A 20,877-nucleotide genomic window follows, 5' to 3' on the forward strand; every position below is an offset into this window, starting at 1 on the left:
AGCGCTACATAAATGGATCAGTTCTATAAAATAAGTTAAAATAACGGTCTGTGACAGATAAAACCGATGGATAAATATCTTCTATATTATAATATAATAGAACATGTAAAATGGGACAGTTCCCTAAAATAAAATACCGCTCTGTGACGAAGGTAAAACCAAATAGATTGATGTCTATATAGTGGATGTAAAACCAATAAATGAATATCTTCTATGGCACAGATAGTGAACACATCTAACAGATTAATATCTTCTATGGCACAGATAGTGAACACATATATAGAAACAGCAGCAAAAAGTTCATTTAAGGTGCTGGGTGGTGGTGGTGATGTATACATAGATTCTCAATTCGTTGTGGTTAGGTGGCTTGTGTGATGAGAAAAGACAAACATTGCGCTAACCAGATAGCGCGGGGGAATGTGCATGGAGTATGTAAGGCCGCTCCTGGTACTCCGGATATGGAATACTGGAACAGAGCGGTGTCATCTATGAAGTGGCCACTAGATGTCATCCATCTGATATATCCAGGATCCAGGAATGTCACTCCCAGATACCAGGGGAGGGTTCTGCTATACACAGCTCCCAGCAGCAGCAAAATACCTTCAACAACAGGCTCCCAGGAACATAAAGAGCCGTAGAAAAGGTCTCCAATAGTGTGATATCGTTTATTAAATATGATAACAAGTGGCGATAACTTACATTGGTGGCTCAGCCATCAGGAAACAGCTGGCCTAGCAGTACATGGACAAAAAAAACGCAGCGTAATGGCACTTCCCTGACGCGTATCGTGTTCATACACATCATCGGTGGGAATACCTCTGATGTATATGAACACGATACGCGTCAGGGAAGTGCCATTACGCTGCGTTTTTTTTGTACATGTACTGCTAGGCCAGCTGTTTCCTGATGGCTGAGCCACCAATGTAAGTTATCTCCACTTGTTATCATATTTAATAAACGATATCACACTATTGGAGACCTTTTCTACGGCTCTTTATGTTCCTGGGAGCCTGTTGAAGGTATTTTGCTGCTGCTGGGAGCTGTGTATAGCAGAACCCTCCCCTGGTATCTGGGAGTGACATTCCTGGATCCTGGATATATCAGATGGATGACATCTAGTGGCCACTTCATAGATGACACCGCTGTGTTCCAGTATTCCATATCCGGAGTACCAGGAGCGGCCTTACATACTCCATGCGCATTCCCCCGCGCTGTCTGGTCAGTGCAATGTTTGTCTTTTCTCATCACACAAGCCACCTAACCACGACGAATTGAGAATCTATGTATACATCACCACCACCACCCAGCACCTGAAATGAACTTTTTGCTGCTGTTTCTATATAGGAGTTCACTATCTGTGCCATAGAAGATATTAATTCATTGGTTTTACATCCACTATATAGACATCAATCTATTTGGTTTTACCTTCGTCACAGAGCGGTGTTTTATTTTAGGGAACTGTCCCATTTTACATGTTCTATTATATTATAATATAGAAGATATTTATCCATCGGTTTTATCTGTCACAGACCGGTATTTTAACTTATTTTAGGGAACTGCTCCATTTATGTAGCGCTGAATTTTTTATTCTGTAACAAGGAGAGGGGGGGGCAGCATTCCCCATTAGCAATGATAAGGAGGGGGGGCAGCCTTCCCCATCAGCAATGATAAGGAGGGGGGGGGCAGCCTTCCCCATCAGCAATGATAAGGAGGGGGGGGGCAGCCTTCCCCATCAGCAATGATAAGGAGGGGGGGGGGGCAGCCTTCCCCATCAGCAATGATAAGGAGGGGGGGGGGGGGCAGCCTTCCCCATCAGCAATGATAAGGAGGGGGGGGGGGCAGCCTTCCCCATCAGCAATGATAAGGAGGGGGGGGGGCAGCCTTCCCCATCAGCAATGATAAGGAGGGGGGGGCAGCCTTTCCCATCAGCAATGATAAGGAGGGGGGGCAGCCTTCCCCATCAGCAATGATAAGGAGGGGGGGGCGCAGCCTTCCCCATCAGCAATGATAAGGAGGGGGGAGCAGCCTTCCCCATCAGCAATGATAAGGAGGGGGGGGCAGCCTTCCCCATCAGCAATGATAAGGAGGGGGGGGGGCAGCCTTCCCCATCAGCAATGATAAGGAGGGGGGGGGCAGCCTTCCCCATCAGCAATGATAAGGAGGGGGGGGGGGCAGCCTTCCCCATCAGCAATGATAAGGAGGGGGGGGGGCAGCCTTCCCCATCAGCAATGATAAGGAGGGGGGGGGGGCAGCCTTCCCCATCAGCAATGATGAGGGGGGGGCAGCCTTCCCCATCAGCAATGATAAGGAGGGGGGGGGCAGCCTTCCCCATCAGCAATGATAAGGAGGGGGGGGCAGCCTTCCCCATCAGCAATGATGAGGGGGGGGCCAGCCTTCCCCATCAGAAATGATAAGGAGGGGGGGGGCAGCCTTCCCCATCAGAAATGATAAGGAGGGGGGGGGCAGCCTTCCCCATCAGAAATGATAAGGAGGGGGGGGGGCAGCCTTCCCCATCAGAAATGATAAGGAGGGGGGGGGCAGCCTTCCCCATCAGCAATGATAAGGAGGGGGGGCAACCTTCCCCATCAGCAATGATAAGGAGGGGGGGCAACCTTCCCCATCAGCAATGATAAGGAGGGGGGGGCAGCCTTCCCCATCAGCAATGATAAGGAGGGGGGGGGGGGGCAGCCTTCCCCATCAGCAATGATAAGGAGGGGGGGGGGCAGCCTTCCCCATCAGCAATGATAAGGAGGGGGGAGGCAGCCTTCCCCATCAGCAATGATAAGGAGGGGGGGGCAGCCTTCCCCATCAGCAATGATAAGGAGGGGGGGGGGGGCAGCCTTCCCCATCAGCAATGATAAGGAGGGGGGGGCAGCCTTCCCCATCAGCAATGATAAGGAGGGGGGGGGCAGCCTTCCCCATCAGCAATAAGGGGGGGAGCCAGGCTTCCCAGTCAGCAATGATAAAGAGGGGGCAGCCTTCCTCATCAGCAATGATAAGGGGGGGGGGGCAGCCTTCCCCATCACTATTATTACACATTGTACTCTCCATGGAATAAGCCCCACTTATCACTGCACTAAAATGCAACAATTATCCACTAAAAACATTCCCCATTGATGATCAATAGAGGGGGGGGGGGCATGCTTCCCATTTATCACTGTTATGGGGGGGGCCATGTTTCCCATTTATCACTGATATGGGGGGAGGGTATGTGTCCCATTTGTCACAGATGAGTGACATGCTTCCCATCACCATTGGGGGGGGGGGGGGGGGGGGAAGGGCTGGGGGGCAACATACTTCCCATCACCAATGAAAAGGGAGTGGTGGGGACATGCTTCCCATCAGAAATAAAAAGGGGGGGAGGGGGACATGCTGTCCATCAGAAATTAAAAGGGGGGGAGGGGGACATGCTGCCCATCAGCATATGAAAAAAAAAAAAAGTGGGGGGTATGCTTCCCATTGATCATCAGTACTTGCTTGTGTGAATACAAATCTAGGTTCCCCCCCCCCCAATAACAGAGGTGATAGGGATCCAACTGAAGAGAGACATGAGGAACATGGAGGGTTTATACTACAACTGCAGGGGGGCAACATCTGGTGCAGCTCTGCCGAGGAACCAATCAGCTTCCAGCTTTTATGGTCAAAGCTTCATTGAACAAGCTGAGATTAGAAGCCGATTGGCTGCCATGCACAGCTGCCTCACATGTTGCACTCCCCAGTATTAGTACACCAACCCCAGGAACAGATTTGTCACATTTACACAAAAGTGCAGCAAAAAAAAAGCCTAAAATGTACCAAACAACCATAACAAACTCCACTCACCCAGCATGTGGCTCATCAGACCATGTGCAAGTCAAAATGGCTGCCACTAGCACCGATATTTATAGACCAGCCTCTTTTTTCTCACTCAACTTTATTTGCATCAAGACAAATGGACAAACTCTCAAAAAAGGTTAAACACCACCATTTTCTTTTGAAATCAGTGCCTAGATGCCTCACTTTTCCTGGACATCTGCAGAGAAGGGAAAAAAAACTAAAATAAAAAGTAAAAAGAAATTAAAAAAAAAAAAAAAAGGTTGCATGTGAACCAAGAGCTGGTCAGCTGACACTTCCAGCCACACCTCTTCATCTGTAACCCCTTCTAGCCCAGATCCAGTGTTGCTTTTCTGCATTGCAGTGCCAGACCTTGCCTGACATCCGGATCACACCTCAGCATTTTCCATAGCAGTTTGCAGAAACACTCTACAGTCCATGGAGCATGATTTCCTATAGGACACGTTCTCACCTGTGCGTTTTCACCCGCTGCGTTTTTTTGGAAAGGTCAGGGACTTTTTTGAAAGCAAAAAGTTGCATTTGTTTTGGTTCTATAGACTTCAATAGAAATGCTGCAGAAAAACATGTATTGCGTTTTTGACGTTATTTTTATGCGTTTTGCATTTTAAAACTGCTTAGCAACAGGAAAAATTAAAAAAAAAAAAAAACACCCGCAACGCACATCAAACATGTGGAAAAATGCAAAACACATCGCAGAAAGGGCTCAAAGTCTTATTCAGGCCATAGACGTGTCGACAATTGGCCGATTGTTCGGCCGAAAACAAAATCGTCCGATTTTCGCACAGTTAGTGGATTAATTGGTCGGCCGTTTTTTGGGGTTTTGGCGCTTTTTTTTTTCTGGTCAAGTTGTAAAATTTGCGGCCGATTTTGACGATCGAATGATATTCCCGGCAATGATGGGCAAATCGGCCGATCGTTTTACCGATAAAAAATCTGCGCATGAGCCGTGACCTGCAAGAAGAAGAAGAAGAATTCCAGTCCGCTATTATATTTGACATGAAAGTCTTGCAGTTGCAACAATGTATCCATTCGTATCCGAATAAAACCATCTGTATCCGAAATGGATACAAATAGATACAAATGGATACATTGTTGCAACCGCAAGACTTTCATGTCAAATATAATAGCGGAGCTCTCTGCAGGGACAGAAGTAATTAAATGCCGGCCATAGATGGGACAAAAATCAGCTGATTTTTTTTTTTTACTGTTGGTGGTAAAGTCGGCCAATCAAACAAACGATTTTTTTTTTTTTTATATATTAAAATACGGCCGTGTTTCGACCCATCTATGGCCTGCATTAGGCTGGGCTCACACCTATGCAGTTTGCATTTGATCCGTTTCTGAAGTGCATTTTGCGGTTTTTTTGCACATGCGTTTGACGTATTGTACGTTTTTTTTTCTTGTTGCTAGGCAGATTAAAATGCAAATCACATCAATAGCGCAGCAGAAACGCACTACATGATTAAAATGCAAAGCGCAGCAGAAACGCACTACATGATTAAAATGCAAAGCGCAGCAGAAACGCACTACATGCTGAGCCTTTCCAACAAAACAAACGCACCGGGTGAAAACGCAGAGATGTCAACGCCTCCCATAGGCAATCATGCTAAATGGACTGCAGTGCGTTTCTGAAAACCGCCGTGGAAACCGCTTCGCTGTGAACCTAGACGAAGATTTTTTACAGAAGAAAAAAAAAATAGTTTGTGACTTTTTTGGTGAAATTCAGTTAGTAAATTAGACAAATGGGTTATTTACCATATTTTTCGCTCCATAAGATGCACTTTTTCCCCCAAAAATGGGGGAAAATGTCAGTGCGTCCTACAGAATGAATATGGAGCGGCCGGTCCGGTATTCCCACCGCTGCAGTGTCTATCGGACCGGCCGCTCAGCTCTTCTCTGCAGCAGAACCTCACCTGATCTTCCAGCGCTGTGCAGTCTTCCCGTGCCTGCTTCTTTAGTCTCTGGTCATCTCCTGTACTGTGTCTGCAGTCTCTGGTCATTCCCTATACTGTCCGCAGTCTCTGGTCATCCCCTGTACTGTGTCCGCAGTCTCTGGTCATTCCCTATACTGTCCGCAGTCTCTGGTCATCCCCTGTACTGTGTCCGCAGTCTCTGGTCATCCCCTGTACTGTGTCCGCAGTCTCTGGTCATCCCCTGTACTGTGTCCGCAGTCTCTGGTCATCTCCTGTACTGTGTCCGCAGTCTCTGGTCATCTCCTGTACTGTGTCCGCAGTCTCTGGTCATCTCCTGTACTGTGTCCGCAGTCTCTGGTCATCTCCTGTACTGTGTCCGCAGTCTCTGGTCATCTCCTGTACTGTGTCCGCAGTCTCTGGTCATCCCCTGTACTGTGTCCGCAGTCTCTGGTCATCTCCTGTACTATGTCCGCAGTCTCTGGTCATCTCCTGTACTGTGTCCGCAGTCTCTGGTCATCTCCTGTACTGTGTCCGCAGTCTCTGGTCATCTCCTGTACCGTGTCCGCAGTCTCTGGTCATCTCCTGTACTGTGTCCGCAGTCTCTGGTCATCTCCTGTACCGTGTCCGCAGTCTCTGGTCATTCCCTATACTGTCCGCAGTCTCTGGTCATCCCCTGTACTGTGTCCGCAGTCTCTGGTCATCCCCTGTACTGTGTCCGCAGTCTCTGGTCATCTCCTGTACTGTGTCCGCAGTCTCTGGTCATCTCCTGTACTGTGTCCGCAGTCTCTGGTCATCTCCTGTACCGTGTCCGCAGTCTCTGGCCATCTCCTGTACCGTGTCCGCAGTCTCTGGTCATCTCCTGTACCGTGTCCGCAGTCTCTGGTCATCTCCTGTACCGTGTCCGCAGTCTCTGGTCATCTCCTGTACTATGTCCGCAGTCTCTGGTCATCTCCTGTACTATGTCCGCAGTCTCTGGCCATCTCCTGTACTATGTCCGCAGTCTCTGGCCATCTCCTGTACTATGTCCGCAGTCTCTGGCCATCTCCTGTACTATGTCCGCAGTCTCTGGCCATCTCCTGTACTATGTCCGCAGTCTCTGGTCATCTCCTGTACTATGTCCGCAGTCTCTGGTCATCTCCTGTACTATGTCCGCAGTCTCTGGCCATCTCCTGTACTATGTCCGCAGTCTCTGGCCATCTCCTGTACTGTGTCCGCAGTCTCTGGTCATCTCCTGTACCGTGTCCGCAGTCTCTGGTCATCTCCTGTACTGTCCGCAGTCTCTGGTCATCTCCTGTACCATGTCCGCAGTCTCTGGTCATCTCCTGTACTGTGTCCGCAGTCTCTGGTCATCTCCTGTACTGTGTCCGCAGTCTCTGGTCATCTCCTGTACCATGTCCGCAGTCTCTGGTCATCCCCTGTACTATGTCCGCAGTCTCTGGTCATCTCCTGTACCGTGTCCGCAGTCTCTGGTCATCTCCTGTACTGTGTCCGCAGTCTCTGGTCATCTCCTGTACTGTGTCCGCAGTACATTGGTTCAGAATATATTTTTCTTGCTTTCAGCCTCTAAAACCTAGGCGCGTCCTATGGAGCGAAAAATACGGAAATAATGCAAAGTGCAATAAGTCATGCGGAGGTCACTATAGTAACCTGAAATGTGATTGGGTGCTACGGGTTACTACATGGTTACCAAGTGTCCCATGATATGCAGGGTGTCAGTGGGGTGATGGGTCCTGGAACACAAAGCAGCCGCCATTGTAGTCCAGGGGAACGTGCGATTAGAAAAACAACCACTGACACCAATGTTTATTTCTGCTCTCACTGACACCAATGATATGGGGCTTCTATATGTCACTGACACCGACTTACCACTTAGCCCGGGTTCACGCAGATGCAGTGCAGAAATCGTACCGGTTTCTGTGCTATTTCTGCACCGCATCATAAAACGCACCTCGTTCATGCAAACCGCTGCTGGTGTGTATTTTCAGTTAACAACACCTGGAAATCAGGTCGTAAAACACGGTGCGGTTTGTGAACACCCACCCAATCCGAATCTGGTGCAGACAAGAAAATGTGTCCTGGACTTGTTTGGTGCAGATGCGGTGCGTTTTGAGCCGTACAAAAATGTATGGCTCAAAAATGCATTGCACAGAAATCGCATGTGATTTGCGCTGAATGCGGTGCGGTTCCTGTGCCAATTACATGCGATGTGCTGTGCCAGAGTGGACCGGGGATTACACCAATAACACAGCTTATTTTTACTGCCCATATCACCAATGTTGGGGAATATTATACTACGATGACACCAAAATGGAGCTAGTTTTGTTCCCACCAACACCATCAGTGGGGCTTATTCCCTCCTAGTGACACCGATATGGGGCTTATTCCCTCCTACTGACACCGATATGGGGCTTATTTTATTCCCACCAACAATAGTGCATATGCTCTTCTACTGACACCAATATAGGGCTTATTCCCATCTACTGACACCGATAAGGGGCTTATTTTATTACCACCAATTGCGCATATTCCCTCCTAGTGACACCGATATGAGGCTTATTTTAATCCCACCAACAATGGGGTTTATTCCCTCCTACTGACACCGATATGGGGCTTATTTTATTCCAACTAACAATGGCGCTTATTCGCTCCTATTGACACCAATATATGGGGCTTATTCTCTGCTACTGACTCTGATAAGGGGCTTATTTTATTCCCACCAACAATGGCGCTTATTATCTCCTACTGACACTGATATGGGGCTTATTCCCTCCTACTGACACCAATATGGGGCTTATTTTATTCCCACCAACAATGGCTCATATTCCCTCCTACTGACACCGATATGGGGCTTATTCCCTCCTGACACTGATATGGGGCTAATTTTACCCACACAATGACACCAACGATCAGACTTATTCTACTCACACTGACACCAACAATGGGACTTACTTGACTCCCACTCAGTGATATGTAGCTCATTTTAATTCCCTGACACCAACAACATGGGGACTATTTTATTGCTACTGACACCAATGATGGGGCTTACTTTTCTCCTCCTGACAACAATGATGGGGCTAACTCCCCTCCATTGATACCAATATGGTGCCCATTTCCTCCCACTGACAATAATATGGGGCTTTTTTGACTCCCAGGAATACCAACAATATGGGGCTTCTTTTCCTCTTACTGACATCAATGATATGGGACTAATATTGCTTCCGCTAACACTAATACAAAAGGTTTACATATCCTCCTACTGACACCAATGATGGGGCTTATTCTCTGCTACTGACACCAATGATGGGGCTTACTTTAACCCTAATGACATCAAGGGTGAGGCTTATTTTATTCCCACGGACACCAATGACGGCTTATTTTTCCTCCCAATGATATCAAACAATGGGGATTAGTTTATCCCATGGTCAGTCTGCCCCTGTATGGGACTTATTTTCCTCCTGCTGATACCAATGAGAAGGCTTATTATCCACTTACTGACACCAAAAACTGAGATTATTTTTACTCAAAATTACACAAAGGAATTAGTTTATCTTACTGATATCAGTGATTTTTTATTCCTTCTGACACCAGGGCCAGTTGGAGTCCCTAATCGCACAAATTACTTGAACGAGCAGCAACATGCGAACAGCGTTGGCCATGGCCATTGATTTGTACAAAAACTATAAAGAAACCACCAATCACCAAACAGTAAGCGAAAATCAATCCTAAACGACACTCACCAGCCACCTTATTAGGTACACACAGGCGGACTGACAACTCATGGGGTCCCCGGGCAATAGGGGATCATGGGGCACCTGTGTCCTTACCCAAACTCAAAAAAAGCCTATGAAAAAAGGTACCAGGGACATCTCATGGGGCCCCCTACTGACCCCGGGCCCTCGGGCAGTGCCCGAGTTTCCAAATGGTCAGTCTGCCCCTGGTGAGAGCACACCCAACAGACACAATTGGTGGAAGAGACTCCTATGCAGTAGGAGGAGGATTGCACTAGAGATAAGATAAAGATACTAGTCATAAGCAGGGGCGGACTGACCATTTGGAAACTTGGGCACTGCCTGAGGTCAGTAGGGGGCCCCCTACTGACCCCGGGCCCTTGGGAGATGCCCGCGTTTCCAAATGGTCAGTCCGCCCCTGTGTCAGAAGGACTAGTTTTACTGTGAGGAACCCTCAATAGGAGTGAAACTATTAAAGCAAGGGGTGACTGAACCAGCGCTTTCAGAACCAAGCCTAAGTCCCACTAAGGCAGTGTTTCTCAACTCCAGTCCTCATGGACCCCCAACAGGTCATGTTTTCAGGATTTCCATTATTTTGCACAGGTGATTTGATCAGTTTCACGTCCTTAGTAATTACCACAGCTGTTTCATCTGAGGGAAATCCTGAAAACATGACCTGTTGGGGATCCATGAGGACTGGAGTTGAGAAACACTGCACTAAGGGAACAAGGATTTCCTTGGGGGTCACATACGAATGGTCACCTCCATGAAGCATCTGGTCAATGGCTCTTCTACCCATCTGCAGCCTGAGAGGGAGGATAAGGCAGAGATTTATACTTTCATGGAGTTGTATGCCATACAAACTCTAGCGCGGGTTCTAAAATCAGGGATATTGGCTAGACAGGACATATGACCAACGGTGGGTCTTATGGTTCTGGAGTATTTGCATTTAAAGCTTCTAAAATAATACAAAAACACCATAATTTGCAGTCTTTGAGCGCCCCATGTTGCCCCCTCCTACCTTTCTCCAGTCTACCATGGAACAGACAGGTGTGCCAAGCTCATATCTGCACAAACAAATATGGAGACAATCGTATTAACCTCTTACAAAAAAAACAGGTACACGGTCCCTTGAAGACCCATCTGCCTTCATCAACTTCAGAGGTATCAGTAGGTGAGGTTGGGCAGCCCTTCCAGAAGCAGACACAGAATCTGAGACAAAACTAATCAGATCTCCAGGAGCTCAAGTCTACCTCACCAGAGAGAGAAGCCAAATCCTCCATTGACTTCGAAGACTTTTCACACCATTCCTTGGTGGCTGGAGGTCACTGTCCCCTATCACCCCATCTCCTTGTCCCCATCGTCCACCATTAGACTGAAAGTAAAGCCAGGAGAGCAGTGCGGCACACGCTTAGGTTTACAACCGAACACATTAATTACACAGGGGCGGACTGACAACTCATGGGGCCCCCTGGCAATAGGGGATCATGGGGCCCCTGTGTCCTTGCCCAAACTCAAAAAAGCCTATGAAAAAGGTACCAGGGGCATCTCATGGGGCCCCCTACTGACCCCAGGCCGTGCCCGAGTTTCCAAATGGTTAGTCCGCCCCTGGTTCTGAGGCACATTTATTGCAGATAAGGCACCAAGTGAGTTTAATTACCACCTTAATCAGCCACAGAACCCGTGTAATCAATACGTGTTCAATGTAAAAGGGATGAGGTGGCAACCCTCCACACGCGGCCTGAACAAGACAGGAAAGACCCGAGAGAGACCAATGGTGACATTGCAGAGCTTCCTAATGCCACACCTGTACAATACTGCTGCTGTTTAAGGCTGCCCATACATTATACAATTTTCCTGAGATTTTTGCTTTAGATTTACCAAAAACCATATAATATGAGGTCAAACCAGAGGCGGACTGACCATTAGAGCACTCGGGTACTGCCCGAGGGCCCAGGTTCAGTAGGGGGCCCCATGAGATGCCCCTGGTACCTTTCAGAGGCTTTTTTGGGTATAGGTGAGGACACAGGGGCCCCATGATCCACTATTGCCCGGGGGCCCCATGTGTTGTCAGTCCGCCCCTGGGTCAAACCTAAACACTTTCAATTGCAACTAATCAGGCAGGCCCTTGTACTACATCGTGGAAGGTAAATCTTAAAGAAATTGGGCTGAAACTGGTCAGAAAATGTTATAGTGTATGGCCAGCCTAAGCAACATTGCTCACACCCAGGGGCGGACTGACCATTTGGAAACTCGGGCACTGCCCGAGGGCCCAGGGTCAGTAGGGGGCCCCATGAGATGCCTTTTTCATAGGCTTTTTTGAGTTTGGGTAAGGACACAGGGGCCCCATGATCCCCTATTGCCCAGGGGCCCCATGCGTTGTCAGTCCGCCCCTGCTCACACCCCAACACCCAAAAGGTTTACTTGCAAGTATCTGGGTCTTAAAACACCAGGAGAGGCGTGCGTGCGTGTGTGTGTGTGTTTTTTTTTTTATATGGGGGGGGAAGAAGATATACTTGCAGCAACCAAAGTACTTATCGCCTGGAGCATGACCACTATAGAATGGTTCAGTTGGGCAGGTGCTGACTTTTATTGAGCTAGGAAGAGGCGGTCCTGTGGGGGTCCAGAGGAGGAGTTAGTCCATTGAGTGCTGACATGAGGTAAACCAGGAAAAGTAATCCAAAATACACAATCCCTCCCGCTAAATAAACAAATTCATACAAAACTGTGGGCAGCACAATGGCTAAATGGTTAGCACTTCCGCCTGGCAGTACTCGGGTCGTAGGTTTGAATCTCAGCCACAACACCAACTGCCTGGAGTTTGCATGTTCTCCCTGTGCCTGCGTGGGTTTCCTCCGGGTACTCCGGTTTCCTCCCACACTCCAAAGACATGCTGGTAGGTTAATTGGCTCCTGTCAAAATTGGCCCTTGTATACGAATGTGAGTCAGGGACCTTAGATTGTACACTCCTTCGGGGGCAGGGACTATGAATGTACAATATATATGTGTAAATTGACGGCGCTATATAAGTACCTGAAATAAAACTATTAAATCACATAAATTGATAAAAATTTGTCAATAGACGAATATTCTATAATGGTGACCACACATAAATATTATCAAAACCCCCTTGTGTGATGATAGTACATGATTCATACAGTCCATATAAAGTGCACACCGTGGTTAGAAGTCACTTCTTATCATCATCTTATCTCTAGTGCAATCCTCCTCCTCCTGCATAGGAGTCTCCTCCACCAATTGTGTCTGTTGGGTGTGCGCTCACCTGGGATAAATTATTGGAGGTCACATCAGCCCGACTCCCCACCCCAGAACGAATCCTCTGTCCTCTCTCCTTCGGTTACTTTCATACTGAAGAGTTTTTGTTTTAAAAAGTGCCTGAAAAGCTCAAGAAACCTGCATCCCTGTGTAAGTGAATGTATATCTACGTATGTTTTCACACTGAGGTGGTGCGGTGTAAAAACTCCTCCTGCTAGCAGCATCTTTGGGAAGTTTAAAAAAAAGCCCCAAAAACACTTCTCAACCCATTATAATCAATGAAAAACGCCTCAAAAACTGCTTCTAAGAAGCAGTTTTGACGCAGTTTTTAAGTCGTGTGTCCTTTGAAAAAACGCCCAGAAAGCGCGGTAAAAAAACGTCTATGCATTTTTTGCTGTGCTTTTGTAGCGGATCAGTGTGAAAGCAGCCTAATGCAGGCCATAGACGGGTCGAAAATTGGCCGTTTTTAAGAAAAAAAAAAAAATGAAAAATCGGTTGTTCAATCGCCCGACGTTATCACCAAAGGTAAAAACAATCGGCCGATTTTCGTCCCGTCTACAGCCGGCATTTTTACTTCTGTCCCTGCAGAGAGCTCCGCTATTATATTTTATATGAAAGTATTGCGGTTGCAACAATGTATCCATTTGTATCCATTTCGGATACAGATGGTTTTATTCAGATACAAATAGATACATTGTTGCAACCGCAAGACTTTCATATAAAATATAATAGCGGACTGGAATTCTTCTTTCTTCTCCTTTTTCTTTCTTCTTTTTTCTGCTTCTTCTTTTTTCTTCTTCTTGCAGGTCACGGCTCATGCGCAGATTTTTTATCGGTAAAACGATCGGCCGATTTGCCCATCATTGCTGGGAAAATCAGCCGATCGTCAAAATCGTCCGCAAATTTTCCAACTTTACCGATAAAAAAAAATGTGCCAAAACCCCAAAAAACCGGCCGACCAATTAACTCACTAACGGTGCAAAAATCGGCTGATTTTCGACCCGTCTATGGCCTGCATTAGGGATTTATCCAGGTCAGATCTCCAAATCCGCCTGCAGGTGTTCACACACAATGTGCATAGCTCTGAGCCCGGGTTCACATATACGCAGTGCGGTACATCGCATGTGATTCGCACAGGAACCGCACCGCATTACTGCGCCAATCACATGCGATTTGTGTGCGGTGCGATCGGAGTCGTACATTATGTATGGCTCTAATCACACCGCACCCACACCAAGAAGGCGCAGGACCCTTTTTTTGGTCCACACTAGAATCAGATCGCATGGATATTCACACCTATGCAATCCGATTGTACACATCGCACCGCATTTTGTGGACCGATTTCGGGGGGTTGTTAACATACACACCTGGAGTGTGTATGTTAACAACGGGGTGCGATTCTGATATGGTGCGGAAATGGCATAGAAAACACTGCGAGTTCCGGATTGCATCAGTGTGAACCCGGGAGGAAGTTTCTCAGCTGGTAATCATCTAAAATGAAATCGTTCCCAGCTGTCTCCAATTAGGCTGCTTTCTGAGCCAATCATCAAAAACGCAGATTTCCAGCATTGTGTTAAATCTAAAGCTATGTGTTTGATACAATTTGATGCGTTTTCCTCATATCAATTTCCACTATTCTAATGTAATTTTTTTTTTAAATTCGATTTGCCTGGGATCACAGATTGCATGACAAAGAAAATCACATTATATTCCAACTTCAGGGCGATTTCAGCCCCATCGACTTCTATCTCACAGAAGTCACATCAGCATAGATAAGGAACATTCCTACCCGTATGCGCCTTTTATGGATCCATGTTATTTATAACCTAGGTTCACAATGAAGATATTTTGATCCTTCGATCGATCCTTCCTTCGGTCGATCGATCGATCCTTCCTTTGATCACTCAATCGATCCTTTCATCGATCTTTCCTTCGATCACTCAATCAATCAATCGATACTTTCTTCGATCACTCAATCTATCCTTTCGATCACTCAGTCGATCCTTCCTTTGATCAATCCTTCTTTCGAATGATTGATGCTTCCATCGATCAATCCTTTCTTTGATCAATTAAAGGATCTATCAAAGGAAAGATCGATCAACTGAAGGATCGATCAATCAATCAAAGGAAGAAATAGTTGATCGAAGAAAGGGTTGACTGCACCAACTTAGGTTTTTTCAATTACGCTGTGACAATAAAACCTGGAAGCGGATTGGTTTCTCTGCAGCTCTGCACCAGACTTTGTACCCTCCAGTTTTAGTAAAATCAACCCCATAGAGTTTAACCATAGATGCAGCTACAAACTCATCCGCTCTCCCCGGACCCTGCATTCACTATATCCGCTCTCCCCGGACCCCGCATTCACTATATCCGCTCTCCCCGGACCCTGCATTCACTATATCCGCTCTCCCCGGACCCCGCATTCACTATATCCGCTCTCCCCGCACCCCGCATTCACTATATCCGCTCTCCCCGGACCCTGCATTCACTATATCCGCTCTCCCCGGACCCTTCATTCACTATATCCGCTCTCCCCGGACCCTTCATTCACTATATCCGCTCTCCCCGGACCCCGCATTCACTATATCCGCTCTTCCCGGACCCCGCATTCACTATATCCGCTCTCCCCGGACCACGCATTCACTATATCCGCTCTCCCCGGACCCTGCATTCACTATATCCTCTCTCCCCGGACCCTGCATTCACTATATCCGCTCTCCCCGGACACCGCATTCACTATATCCGCTCTCCCCGGACCCTTCATTCACTATATCCGCTCTCCCCGGACCCTTCATTCACTATATCCGCTCTCCCCGGACCCCGCATTCACTATATCCGCTCTCCCCGGACCCTTCATTCACTATATCCGCTCTCCCCGGACACCGCATTCACTATATCCGCTCTCCCCGGACCCTTCATTCACTATATCCGCTCTCCCCGGACCCTTCATTCACTATATCCGCTCTCCCCGGACCCTGCATTCACTATATCCGCTCTCCCCGGACCCTTCATTCACTATATCCGCTCTTCCCGGACCCCGCATTCACTATATCCGCTCTCCCCGGAGCCCGCATTCACTATATCCGCTCTCCCCGGACCCTGCATTCACTATATCCGCTCTCCCCGGACCCTTCATTCACTATATCCGCTCTCCCCGGACCCTTCATTCACTATATCCGCTCTCCCCGGACCCTTCATTCACTATATCCGCTCTTCCCGGACCCCGCATTCACTATATCCGCTCTCCCCGGACCCCGCATTCACTATATCCGCTCTCCCCGGACCCCGCATTCACTATATCCGCTCTCCCCGGACCCCGCATTCACTATATCCGCTCTCTCCGGACCCCGCATTCACTATATCCGCTCTCCCCGGACCCTGCATTCACTATATCCGCTCTCCCCGGACCCCGCATTCACTATATCCGCTCTCCCCGGACCCCGCATTCACTATATCCGCTCTCCCCGGACCCCGCATTCACTATATCCGCTCTCCCCGGACCCCGCATTCACTATATCCGCTCTCCCCGGACCCCGCATTCACTATATCCGCTCTCCCCGGACCCCGCATTCACTATATCCGCTCTCCCCGGACCCCGCATTCACTATATCCGCTCTCCCCGGACCCCGCATTCACTATATCCGCTCTCCCCGGACCCTTCATTCACTATATCCGCTCTCCCCGGACCCCGCATTCACTATATCCGCTCTCCCCGGACCCCGCATTCACTATATCCGCTCTCCCCGGACCCCGCATTCACTATATCCGCTCTCCCCGGACCCCGCATTCACTATATCCACTCTCCCCGGACCCCGCATTCACTATATCCGCTCTCCCCGGACCCTGCATTCACTATATCCGCTCTCCCCGGACCCTGCATTCACTATATCCGCTCTCCCCGGACCCTGCATTCACTATATCCGCTCTCCCCGGACCCTGCATTCACTATATCCGCTCTCCCCGGACCCTGCATTCACTATATCTGGTCTCCCACAGTACACGGAACATGGAAATGCAATTATTTGAGTAAATAGAAACTGCTAAATACTTTTTAGATGACCACCTCCTCCTGTAAAGAGTGACTCCCCCTCCTGGTAATGACACGTTCCCCCCACTTGGTAACGACAGATGAACCCCCCCCCCACCAGGTAATGACAAATGACCCTCCCCCCACCAGGTAAAGACAAATGACCCTCCCCCCCACCAGGTAATGACAGATGAACCTCCCCCCACCAGGTAATGACAGATGACCCCCCCCCCCAACACCCCCTCCTTCTAGTAAGGTCATATGGCTCCCCAGCGAATTACTGATTCCCCTTCACCACTATCTTGGTAATGTCACATTATCCCCCCCCCCATGCTGACAATGACAGATTCCCCATCCAGCTCCCCCTCTGCTCGTCCATCTCAAACTGTCACAGTAAAATCTGGAGCCCGCAGTGGCTCGGGGGCCCCTCAGGAGGTGTCATAGGATTTTGGGAGAATTTTTGTGTCAGCAGGAGATGTGGGGAGAGGTGGGGTGGTTTGTGTCGGTTCTCTGCAGGGATCCACCGCAGTACCCGCTCCTGGACGGTGCTCTCCTCCTCCTCGCTCAGCCCGGGTGACAACTCGGCGACAGCTCGGTCTCCATTCCCACCTGGTTGTCAGCACTGACACTTTCCTGTCCAGCAGGGCTGGCCTCACCCTGTCCTTCCTCCTCTACTCTCCGGCTCAGGACTTGAAAATGGAGCCAAAAGCTCAGAGCTTCCGCTTTGCTCCTGATTCCGCTTTGCCCATCATAGTGACAGGGAGGCAGCATGGGCCCCCATGGAGCATGAGCGGGGTCACATTTGTGACCCTTGAGAACTCTGATGCTACTCCCATGGCTGTCTTGTGACGCCTATCAGTGTTCAGTTGAGCACTGGTTAATCTTGTAGGAGGAGTTTTCATTCTGCTCTGACTGTCCTATGAGGCTGACCCCTGACCCACTGTCTGGACAGTGCTGATTGACCCTGTGCTGATCACCTGCACCCTGTCAATAAAAAAAAGCTCCCTAGTAATACACACCAAACTGAGCATGTTCAGAGTGTCTCCTAGAACTCTGTACTATCAGCAGATGGATTAAGGACAGCAGAAGAAGGGGAGCATCAGAGAAGACAGGATCAAACAGCCTTTTTACACTATGTGGAGGATTAACCCCTTAGGTTCCACAGTGAGTATAACAAGCATGCTTTACTGCATCTACAGACTGATTGTACTGTTGTGGGCAGGGGCGGACTGACCATTTGGAAACCCGGGCACTGCCCGAGGGCCCGGGGTCAGTAAAGGGCCACATGAGATGCCCCTGGTACCTTTCATAGGGTTTTTTGGGTGTGGTTAGAGTGTGGGCGAGGACACAGGGGCCTATGATCCCCTATTGCCCGGGGGCCCCATGAGTTGTCAGTCTGCCCCTGGGGGTGGGTTTAGTAACACTTTAAGTAAACAAGTTGACCTTTTATACAGTTTCTACCTCTTTATTAAAATGTGTGTTTGGACTAGAACATTATGGGGTGACACCTCATTCACACCCTCGCCTTCATCTGCCACAGTCCACAGTGGTCTTGGAAGCTCTTTGGTTTGTACTGTATCAGCCACCAGCCCGGTGCTTCGTCAGGATGCAAGACCATCACCCCACACCAACAGTGGGTTCAAGGAAAACCTTGGCGCTCTAGTGCCACCTACCTGTGGGAAAGTGCATTGTGGTGCAGTTAATAAACACGCAGGGAAAGTTGTAGCAAAACGTAGAATGCTAAAGATTCCGTTTTTTTTTTTTCTTGTAAAATAACAAACATGTCGATGCTTACCGGCTGTGTGCAGTGCTTTTGCACAGAGAAGCCCGGATCCTTCTCTTCTCGGGTCCCACGCAGGCTCTCCTGGCCCCTCCCTTATTCCAGGTGCCCCCACAGCAAGCAGTTTGCTGTGGGGGCACCCACTGCTCCATGTGTGCATTCACACACAGAACCAAAGCTTGGCCCTGCCCCCTCTCCTTCCGCATTGGCTGACTGGCTGTGATTGACAGCAGCGGGAGCCATTGGCCCCCGCTTGCTGTCTCAGCCAATGAGGTGGCAGAGACCGGGGACAGCCGAGGCTGTCGTGCACATCGATTGATCGTGATGGGGCTCAGGTGAGTATTAGGGAGGGAGCATTAATCAGAGAAGCAGCCAAGAGGCCCATGGTGACTCTGGAGGAGCTGCAGAGATCCACAGCTCAGGGGGAGGAATCGATCCACAGGACAACTATTAGTCGTGCAAAGGGGCGGACTGACAACTCATGGGGCCCCGGGCAATAGGGGATCATGGGGCCCCTGTGTCCTTGCCCAAACTCAAAACAGCCCATGAAAAAGGTAGCAGGGGCATCTCATGGGGCCCCCTACTGACCCCGGGCCCTCGGGCAGTGCCAGAGTTTCCAAATGGTCAGTCCGCCCCTGGTCGTGCACTCCACAAATCTGACCTTTATGGAAGAAAGCCATAAGAAGTCCCATTCGCAGTTTGTGAGAAGCCATGTGGGGGGGGGCACAGCAAACGTGGAGGAAGGGGCTCTGGTCAGAGGAGACCAAAATGGAACTTTTTGGCCTAAAAGCAAAACGCTATGGGGTTGATTTACTAAAGGCGAATAGGCTGTGCGCTGTAAGTGCAGTTGCTCTAGATCTGAGGGGAACATGCAAGGAAAATAAAAAGACAGCATTTTTGCTTGCATATGATTGGATGAAAGATATCAGCAGAGCTTCGCTTCATTTCTGAGCTCCCCCTAAGATATAAAGTAACCTCGCTTGCAGTACACAGTATATTTACCTTTAGTAAATCAGCCCCTGTGTTTGGCGGAAAACTAACACTGCACCCTGATCACACCATCCCCACTGTGAAACATGGTGGTGGCAGCATCATGTGGTGGGGATGCTTTTCTTCAGCAGAGACAGGGAAGCTGGTCAGAGTTGAAGGGAAGATGGATGGAACCAAATACAGGGCAATCTTAGAAGAAAACCTGTTAGAGTCTGCCAAAGACTTGAGACCGGGGCGGAGTTTCCCCATCCAGCAGGACAACGACCCGAAACATCCAGCCAGAGCTAAAATGGAAGGGTTTAGATCACGGGGTCTCCAAACTTTATAAACAAAGGGCCAGTTTACTGTCCTTCAAACTTTAGGGGGGCCAGCCTGTGGCCAGTAGGGAAAGAAAATGTCCTAGAGTCAGTGGGAGTAAACAATGCCCATCAGTGGTGTCAATGGGAGTCATAGTGCTCTATTATTAGTATCAATAGTGCCCCATCATTGGTGTCAGTGGGAGGAATAATTTTCCATCATTGGTGTCAGTGGGAGGAATAGTGCCCCATCATTGGTGTCAGTGGGAGGAATAATTTTCCATCATTGGTGTCAGTGGGAGGAATAGTGTCCCATCATTGGTGTCAGTGGGAGGAATAGTGCCCCATCATTGGTATCAGTGGGAGGAATAGTGCCCCATCATTGGTATCAGTGGGAGGAATAGTGCCCCATCATTGGTGTCAGTGGGAGGAATAATTTTCCATCATTGGTGTCAGTGGGAGGAATAGTGCCCCATCATTGGTGTCAGTGGGAGGAATAATTTTCCATCATTGGTGTCAGTGGGAGGAATAGTGTCCCATCATTGGTGTCAGTGGGAGGAATAGTGCCCCATCATTGGTATCAGTGGGAGGAATAGTGCCCCATCATTGGTATCAGTGGGAGGAATAGTGCCCCATCATTGGTGTCAGTGGGAGGAATAGTGTCCCATCATTGGTATCAGTGGGAGGAATAGTGCTCCATCATTGGTATCAGTGGGAGGAATAATGTCCCATCATTGGTATCAGTGGGAGGAATAGTGCCCCATCATTGGTGTCAGTGGGAGGAATAGTGCCCCATCATTGGTGTCAGTGGGAGGAATAGTGCCCCATCATTGGTATCAGTGGGAGGAATAGCGCCCCATCATTGGTGTCAGTGGGAGGAATAGTGCCCCATCATTGGTGTCAGTGGGAGGAATAGTGCCCCATCACTGGTGTCAGTGGGAGGAATAGTGCCCCATCACTGGTGTCAGTGGGAGGAATAGTTTCTCATTGTCAGTAGCAGGAACTCATTGATGCTGACAGTGGGAGGAATAAT

This window comes from Staurois parvus, unplaced genomic scaffold (genome assembly GCF_062004578.1).
Source record: "Staurois parvus isolate SC_StPar_1 unplaced genomic scaffold, SC_StPar_1.0 ptg001161l, whole genome shotgun sequence".
Classification (NCBI taxonomy): domain Eukaryota; kingdom Metazoa; phylum Chordata; class Amphibia; order Anura; family Ranidae; genus Staurois; species Staurois parvus.